This window comes from Grammomys surdaster, unplaced genomic scaffold (assembly GCF_004785775.1).
Source record: "Grammomys surdaster isolate TR1022 unplaced genomic scaffold, NIH_TR_1.0 239, whole genome shotgun sequence".
Lineage (NCBI taxonomy): Eukaryota > Metazoa > Chordata > Mammalia > Rodentia > Muridae > Grammomys > Grammomys surdaster.
In genome coordinates this window covers 6,495,510-6,504,851 of record NW_021604684.1, presented here as the reverse complement: position 1 = coordinate 6,504,851, position 9,342 = coordinate 6,495,510, and the positions used below count along the sequence as shown (strand labels likewise).

At 40.0% G+C, this 9,342-nt stretch overlaps 1 pseudogene; it reads right to left on the bottom strand.

Moving 5' to 3' along the window:
* Positions 1 to 312: 312 nt before the first annotated feature.
* Positions 313 to 410, bottom strand: LOC114626821 (annotated as a pseudogene).
* Between the last annotated feature and the right edge of the window lie 8,932 nt (positions 411 to 9,342).

Sequence of the window (9,342 nt, the reverse complement as noted above, 5' to 3'; positions counted from 1 at the left end):
CCGATCTGTCTCTCCAGCTATCACCTTCATATAACCATCTTTAGTAGGATCTTTGAATGTATGTGGTAAATTTTAAAGATTTAGTTTATTTTTAAAATTATGCACATATCATTTGAAATACATATATATTTAAAATTATAAATGTATCTGTGTACAGGCATGTGCATGTGTGTGTCGGTGTCTGAAGAATCCATAGGTATCAGACTCCCTGGAGCTAGAGTTACAGGCAGTGTAAGCCACCCAGTGCCGGACAACAAACGCAAGTCCTCTGAAAAAGTAGTACCCATTCCTAACCGTGGAGACATCTCTCCAAAAACTGTGGGTCACTTCACAAATTTGCGTGTCATCTTTGCACAGATGCCAGGCTTACTTTTCCTGTTTCCTTTCAATCTTAGGACATGTGCTGTCACATGTTGTGTTGTGGGTTTTTTGTTTGTTTGTTTGTTTGTTTGTTTGTTTTTTGTCTGTTTGTTTTGGGTCTTACTCTATCTGGCCTGGAATTTACTCTGTAGCTTAGTCTGATCTCAGAGTCTCAGTCTTCTTTTTCATCCTCCTGAGCACCTGAACTATAGGCATTCACAACTAACTCATGGAGTATAGGCATCCACCATAACTCATGGACTATAGGCATTTACTATAGCTCATGGACTGTAGGCATTACCTGTAACTAACTCATGGACTGTAGGCATTCACCATAACACAAGGAACTATAGACATTCATCATAATTAACTCATGGACCACAGGCATTCACTATAACTCAAAGGTGCATCCCTGAGTATTTCTAGGGTACATATTTCTAGAAGTTGGATTATAGGGTCAAAAATTATAGATACTTTAAAGACTCTTAGCTTTATGTTCTCCCACAGAGATACTTGCACATACATGCTTATTGTCACACCATTCACAAGATCAAGGAAATGGAATCAGCCTAGATGTTCCTCAGCAGATGAGAGGATAATGAAAAATGTTTTACAAGAATACAGTGACAATTTATTCAACCATAAAGAAAACTGAAATTCAGAGGGAACTGAATGGAACTGGTGACTGTCGAATTAAAAGCCACAAATACCACACTTTCTCTCTCATATGAGATACTAGCTTCCTATTTTTATGTATGTGAATTTGTGGAGGATTAAGTGTGGGCATAGGTCATGAAATGAGAAAGGGGGCTTGAGATATGGAAAAGAGGTTTAATGTTGGGGGACGGGGATTAATAGAACACCATCCCATGGCTCGCTCACTGTACATTCTTACACAACTCAGTACCAACAGCCTAGGAATGGAACCGCCCACAGTGGGTTGGCCCCTGCCACATCAATCGCCAATCAAGAAAATACCAGACAAACTTGCCTACAGTCTGATGGAGATAATTCCTCAGCTGAAATTCCCTTCTCTCAGACATGTTTAGGTTTGTTGACAAAAATCTAACTAGTACAAATATTGACCAACAGCTGTTAAATATAGTTATTAAACAATTAAATGTTGTAAACTCACCACTAAATACATTATTACAAGCACAGATAATAAACATTCAAGATTTACCATTTGGCAATATTGCTACATTTCAGTATTCTATATGATATTTATGTTTATGTTATATTATACTTATATTTCAATCTTTTTACAGCCACTCTATCTGTATAGGAGCTAAAACAATGTCACATTACTGCATATCCGTTTTCAGCTCTGTGCACAATGATGTCACCATAGTAGTAGCTTAAAATCAGCTCATAAACATGGCTACACCAAGAAAGTGGCCCATGCTTTAAAATGGGGCTTGACTAAACATCTTGTTGATGTTTAAACTTATAAAAATTATGGAGTGAGCCGGATAGAGCTCAGTGGTAGATCATTTGCTTAGCATGTATAAGAGGCCCTAGTTCAATCCCGATACCACAAAAAAAAAAGCAATTTTATCTAGTCGCCATGGTGGACACCTATAATCTCAGCCCTTGGAATGTGGAGAGAGGAGGATCAGGAGTTCAAGGCTAGCCTTGGCTACATAGCAAGTTTGAAGCAGGTTTGGGCTACATGAGACCCTGACTCAGGAAATAAATTTTATTTTTTCAAGACAGGGTTTCTCTGTGTAGCCCTGGCTGTCCTGGAACTCACTCTGTAGACCAGGCCGGCCTCAAACTCAGAAATCTATCTGTTTCTGCCTCCCAAGTGATGAGATTAAAGGCGTGCGCCACCACTGCCTGTCAAGAAATAAAAATTAAACAAGAAAGTGACAAAAAAATTTAATAAATGGAATTTTAAGTTGTCTATGTTGTTAGGAATAAAACCCAGGGCCTCACACCTGCTGGGCAAGCACTCTACTCAAGAGCTGTATTTGTAGCTTGGCTAACATGGATTAAAGTGCCTAATGTCTACAGCTATTACATTCTTGTTACAAAGTCAGAGAGGAACAGTGTTCTAGCACTGAAACTGTTACTCAGCTCAGCAAAGATGACAAAGAGGTGATGCTCCTGCGTTCACTGATGTCATTTTGATGTCAAGTCCAACTAGCGTTCACTTCGCCCCTACTTGGCATCATCTGCAACTGCTTTGTGGATTTGGACAGCGATCAAACACCAATAGTCTAATTTTATGAAATGTTAGTTATGATTAAAACTGATAGTAGATTTTGAAGAAATTGCAAGTCATATTAATGTAGAGGTATAAACTAGAAACCAAAATCATGTAAAAGAAAATACAATGAAAAATATGATATCAACATGCAAGTAGTGGGCACAGCTAGCAGACATGGGCGCAGGAGAGTGGGATTGAGGGCTATAGGCTGAGTCCACTTTAGCCTGATTTCTCTGATACTTGACTCATTTGTAACCAATTGCTAAGTTTTGCCCACCATGATGGATAGACATTCTCACAATGAATAATAATCAGAAAATAATTAATAATAATAACAACAATAACAAAGTCTTCCTCTGTGATGGTTTGAATATGCTTGGCCCATAGGAAGTATTAGTGTTAGGAGATGTGGTCTTGTTGGAGGAAGTGTGTCACTGTTGGGGTGAGCTTTGAAGCTCTGCCCAAAGAGGAAGAGTCAGTTTCTCCTGGTTACAGTCAGATAAAGATGTAGAACTCACAGTTCCTCCAGCGCCATACCTGCCTGGAGGCTGCCATGATTCCTGCCATGATGATAATGGACTGCACCTCTAAACCTGTAAGCCAGCCCCAATTAAATGTTTTTCCTTATAAGAGTTGCCTTGGTCATGGTGTCTCTTCACAGCAATAAAAACCCTAACTAAGGCAGCCTCCCTTATGCTTCTTGACAGTTTCTTAATAGAAAACTGACCACCATTAATGAATACAATTAGTGACAATTAATGAATACAATATGTTCTCAACCTTTCTAATGCTGTGACCTTTTACTACAGTTCCTCATGCTGTGCTGACTCCCAACCATAAAATTATTTCATTGCTACTCTATAACTGCAATCTTCCTACTGTTATGAACCATAATATAAATATCTGATATTCAGGATATCTGATCTGTAACCCCCAAAGGGGTCATGATCCACTGCAATATGGATTATATAATAGAGTATTAATTTATTATGAACTTCTCTAAACAGACATTAGAACAGAAAAACTTGCAACAGACACTTATGATTTGTGAGAGCTCTATCGAGCAATTCCCAGCACACTGCTAACCCCACACTATGCTGCCTTTCCCATGAAATGAATTACTGTCTAGGTTTCCTCTTCAGTTCTGGTCACATCTGGTACTCTAGACCCTGCCTAAGGCCTGCACATTGAATGTCAAGGTCAGTACATTTGGCAACAGGCCAAAAGCAAGCCTTGGCTCTGCACAGCATCCTTCCCCAGTTGGACTGGGCCCCAGTGTCCCTCAGGTCTCTGGCTACTTTCCCACTACTGCTAAGAGAGCTCTTCTAAGATTCAGCTATCTCCCTACCAGACTCAAATCCTTGATGAAATCTGAAATAGTTCTACACTTTGCAGTTTGAGGTTTGTTTGGTTTTATCCCCACTCTGGGAAGAAGTTGCCAAGTGCACATTCTGTAGCTCTGGAAAATCTCCTGTTGACACTTTAACTTGTTGAAAAGGCTGCATCCTAAGCAATTGAGGATGACTTTGTATGTGGGAGTGAACAGGGTCTGCTCAGCCTACATGAACAAATACCTGCTGGTTCTTACTAAGCCAGCATGGCTTTGTCAACTCAGTCCTACAGTGGTCTCAACAGGCCTTTGCCAGACATCACTTCCCTGCCAATCAAAGTGAAGATATCCAGGGAAACCAGAAAGGCAGGTGGAGATAATGAGTTGTTATTTAGTGGCCTTAACTCTGGCATTAAACATAGCAAAAGCATTGCCTTAGACAGTGCTGGGCTCTATTTTCTTCTTTCTACATGGATTCATTTCCAGAATCCTCCATCCCTGTGGTAAGCTCCAGAGAAATGACTATGTTGGTGTTTTCAGAATTAATTTATGAGCCCCTGAGAGCCTCAGAATAGTTTCCTTTGCTCAGTCGGGTACTACAGGAACTGGCTGAGGTTTTGCACCAGGCAGATACTGTCTGGAACAAGAACAAAATGCTAATGTGGCAAAACCAGCATAAGGTCTGAGCATACAGAACAGCTTATTATTTTCACTGCCTGAAAAGCATGGAAAACAGAAGTAAAATGCACCCAGCATTAGGGCCATAAGTGACTGAAATTAGCACATGAACTTGGAATCATTTTTTAAAACAGTGTGTACATCCATCTGGGAGAGTAACCAGAGGACACAAGCATCTTAAATAAATGCACATTCCTTAAAGACACCTTCTGTTAGTCCATTATCCATCCTTACCATGAAATTCTTGAGGACGGATAACTTTAGAAAGAAAAGAGGTTTTGTTTGTCTGGGCTTTTTTGTTGGTTTTGTTTTGTTATAATTGTTGTTTTAAATCTCACAGTTCTAGGGACTTAAGGGGACAGAGCTGGCATCAGCTCAGCTCTGAGTCTCAACAATGGCAGATACCCCTGGAGGACAGCAAGATCACAGTATCAAAAAGAAGGTAGGACCCAGCTCTCCTTCTGTCATAAACACCTTGTCATGAGTGTCTCTGGGTTCTTTAAGAATTCCCTTAGTCCTGTCTGAGGGCAGAGATTCCACTAAGTGCTTCACCCTCTCTACACACTTCCCACACAAGCTCTTAGGAACATACTGGAACCATAACTGTGTCCTAACTTGCTTGGCAGATAAAATTCTGTCTCCCTTTTTCAATTCAATGTTTCTTAGAGAACTTAGAAATTACCTTAGGAAGTTAACTTGGAGCTAGTTTCCCCCTGAACTTAGTAGCAGAGTTAAACTGAACACATCTCTAAATATATAACAAATTTTAAGATCAATGCCCAGGAGAACAATATTTTCTTAAAAAGGAAACCCATAAAACAATTTTCATTGAGAAAATTAGCCTGGTTGTAAATAATTACCTAACATCTCCTTCCTTGTGTAACTTCTCATTAGCCATACAAAGATCCACACTCATATTCAGATGCCAAGAAGAGGCAGCAACATAAGGCTGACACAATGCATGTACCCTGTGCGAGCATTTGCAGAGAGCCTGCTTCCTGCAAACACAATGTCCCGTGAGCCCTTCCAAAGCCCTAAAATAACAGGCATTCTTGAGACCAGCAAGCTGCAGGGTGGCCAGCACCTGCCCAGCTCTGTAGACTGGGAAACCAGAGATGCTTCTGCAGGGCCCTGAAGTCTCCCTGGCTTTCTTTCAACCTCAGCTCTACCCAGCATAGATGAGCCCAACCCCAGGACCAGCTAACACTTGTTAGGCACCACCCACTCACCAGTCTTCTGAGTGGGGATTTCTTTCACTTTTGTTGGCAATAAACCACTAGGAAAAAGACCAGGGGATGAAGTGCTAAATATCTAGAGTTTCTGTTGTTTTAGTTTGTTTCTCTTTTTTTTTTTTTTTTTTGCTTTGAGACAGAAGCTTGCTACAACTGGCTTCGAACTCATTATCTTCCTACCTCAGCCTTCCAAATGCTGAACTTATAAGAACACACTACCCTACCTTACTCAGATGCTTATCCATTTCTTATCATAGCCTAGAATTATGTAAGGGCATGAGAGGCATGCACATGTGTACTTACATGCCCCCACAGGCAATATGGGTCTGGAGTGGGGAGACTGGGCTTTCTGCCTCTCCTCTGACAGTTATAAACTCTCTAATTTAGAACACGCCCATAGATATGAGATGTGGGTTTCTACTTTTACAAAATGAGAGGGAAGGATTAGATGGTCCCTGGAGACGATCCTAGCTGTAACAACTCTGATTCTTGCATGTCAGAGAAGTGTTTTAAGGGGATTAAAACCAGCCCCTCCACCACTACCCCCACACCCAGAGGCAACACATACACACAGGACCTACACATATACACAGGGGCTACACACACACACACACACACACACACACAAATGAACACACACAGAGACTATACACACATACACAGGGTCCACATACACAGGAGTTATACACACACATGTGCTACACAAACACATACACACAGGGACTACACACACATACATACACACACATACATACACACACACACACAGAGAGGATATACACACAGGGGATACATATACAGTAACTACATACACACACAGAAACACATACATACACACACACACACACACACACACACACACACACACAGAGGCTCCACACACACTCAGGAACTACAGATACACTCAGGGACTCCACAAAGGGGAACCGATGAAGATGTTTGTTAGGACAAGATCCACTCCATTGTTGAACTGTCATCTCCCCACTGAGACAGCACATAGTCATCATTCAGGAGTGTCCACTGGCATTTTCAAAAGACTCTTCCTGGGCAGAGTAAAACTTCAGCCCCCATTGCCTATGCTGTGCATCTGAGAGCAGATGAAGTGACTGGATTGTTGCTGGGGGAGAGGCAATGTCCCAGGGGTAATTCAGAAAAAAAAAAAAAAAAAAACTGAGGTAAGAGAACAAGGCTTTTGGCACACAGAATTTTCTGGATGGAATTCTCCAATTCATGGATGCCCATAAACTTCTTGGAGCTTTCCCTGTATTCTTACAGACTTCAGTGTGAAAACCAACCGGGAGTTTCAGGCACTCCCCTTCCCAAACACAGAGAACCATCTTTCACTACACCCATCATCCCCTGCTGAAGAGCACTGACTTCAAACAGCAATGGTATTTCTCCATTACATGGCTCAGGCACCAGGAAGGGTGTGGATGAGTGATCCTTCCATTCCACAGGGCATCCTTGGATGCCACTTAGTGACAGTTGGATGGACCAGTATGGAGAGCTTACACAATTATATACTTCTGACTGGCCTGAGATGTGGCCTACACTTCATCAGGGTGGCCACTAGACTAGGCTTAGCTGGGGCTATTCACTGAAGCACCCACAGAGGAGTACTCAAGCAGAGGGATCTCTGAGGGTTGCCTATGCTCTTTTGCCCTTCTGCATGGGATGATCCTGGGTGAAGGTCCTCTCTCTAGATGCAGAACCCTCAACCTTGAACTTTTAAGAATCAAGAACTTTAAGGAATAAATTGCTTTTTTCTTTATAAATTGCCCATTATTTAGGCTATTTGTTAATAGCAACATAGAAGACAGTTGAACTTGAACAATAAGCACCTCTCATGGTTCCAGAGGTCACCATGTACAAGACCAAGGTGTCAGCAAATCCAGTTTCCAGTGGAGGTGTCCTTCCTGGTTTGTGTCCATGTGGCTTAGAGAGGAGAAAGAGTGAGCATTTGTCCACTGTGTATTCTTTTGAGGCATTAATTTTATCACAGGGGCTCCATCCTCATGAACTAATTGTCCCCAAAGGCCCCATCTCCCAATACCTTCACACTGAGGCAAGGCTTCAACTGTGAGTGTGGGCATAGAGAAACCACAGACTACTTTCTGGCTTGTGTGTATGTTTGATTCATATCCTGCTTCCTTTTTTCTTTGTATTTATTTACTTAAGAATGTCACATATGAGTACTTACATCACCCCTCTCTCTTGCCTCTTCAATAAATAACTCACAGCCATTTTCTCCAGTTATCAAATGTCCTTCAGGAACATAAGTCTTTAATGCTTATCTCCTGTTCTATCACACCCAGGGCCATAAGCTATCATATGCATTCAGGTTGTTTGCCTTTGGTAAATAAGGATCTGAGCATTCTCATACATCAAAATGTGCCCCTAGATCTATTATTATGTTAAGAAAAATTCTAATGAGTAGAATTCCAGAGGAGTCTCGGATAACATTCTTTATCTTGAATTATTTCTTCCTTTAACATGTGAGTCGCTCTTATGTTTAGGATCTTATTGTTGTTCACATAATTGGTTCTTAACCTGATCCTTTTCCCTTTGTTCTGTATGAAGATGGCTATTAAAGTCATACAGCCTGGGGAAGATAGGCTAGAAGTATGTAAAGTTCTAGAAAAAGAAATGAAAATATTAATCTAAAGAATAAATAATATTCCTAATGAACCTAAGGAAGTAGATACAAAAATCAATAAAAATACTTTTTTCAGTTTTAAAGATAATTTTAGTTAAAAAGTTTTAAGCATGCATAAAATATGTAACTAAAAGTAAATAAATATCTATATGCTATTTATATCAATATTATTTGAGTAAACTCAGGTATTTCCCTACTCAAATATAGATTGACTTGTTCAAACTTAGTAAAGGTTGTCTAAATGGTCAATAAAATATCTAATATCATCTTCTCATTTCAGCACTGTATGTTAAAAGAAAATATAATATTTTAATTCTATTTAAAAATAGAAGTTTACCTAACAGAGTTTCAGAAAATACCATGATTTTTAAAGAAGAGAAACACAGTCAAAGTAATAATTCTCTTCAATTAGAAAGCAGAGCTTTAGCAGCATTGTGAAGGCTAAAATTTTTATCGCTTACTTTAGGAAACATAACACTAGACTAGCATCCCTTCAGAAAAGTAAGAGCGTACTCATAAAAAGAACCAGGAGAGACAGCTCTACCTGAAAAATCAACTTTGTTTTAGTAGCAAAATAACACACTTGAATTTGCTTTAAAATATAAGCATAGAACAACACAGCAGAACAGACACATAACAGGTTTTCAGCCTGTGTGCAAACATTTGTCGGAAACCAAGCAAATGACGGGGCTAGGTAGTCAGATCCTCCTAAGGTAGGGTCTCTGTGACTGGATAAGAAGAAATATTAATTTGAACTCATGCTTCTCATGGGTGATATAACTGAATTAAATACTTTTTAATTTATAAAGGTGAATAACATAGAATTCAGAAAGAGCTAAGTAAAGCAAGCAATCTATACACATTTTTTTTTTTT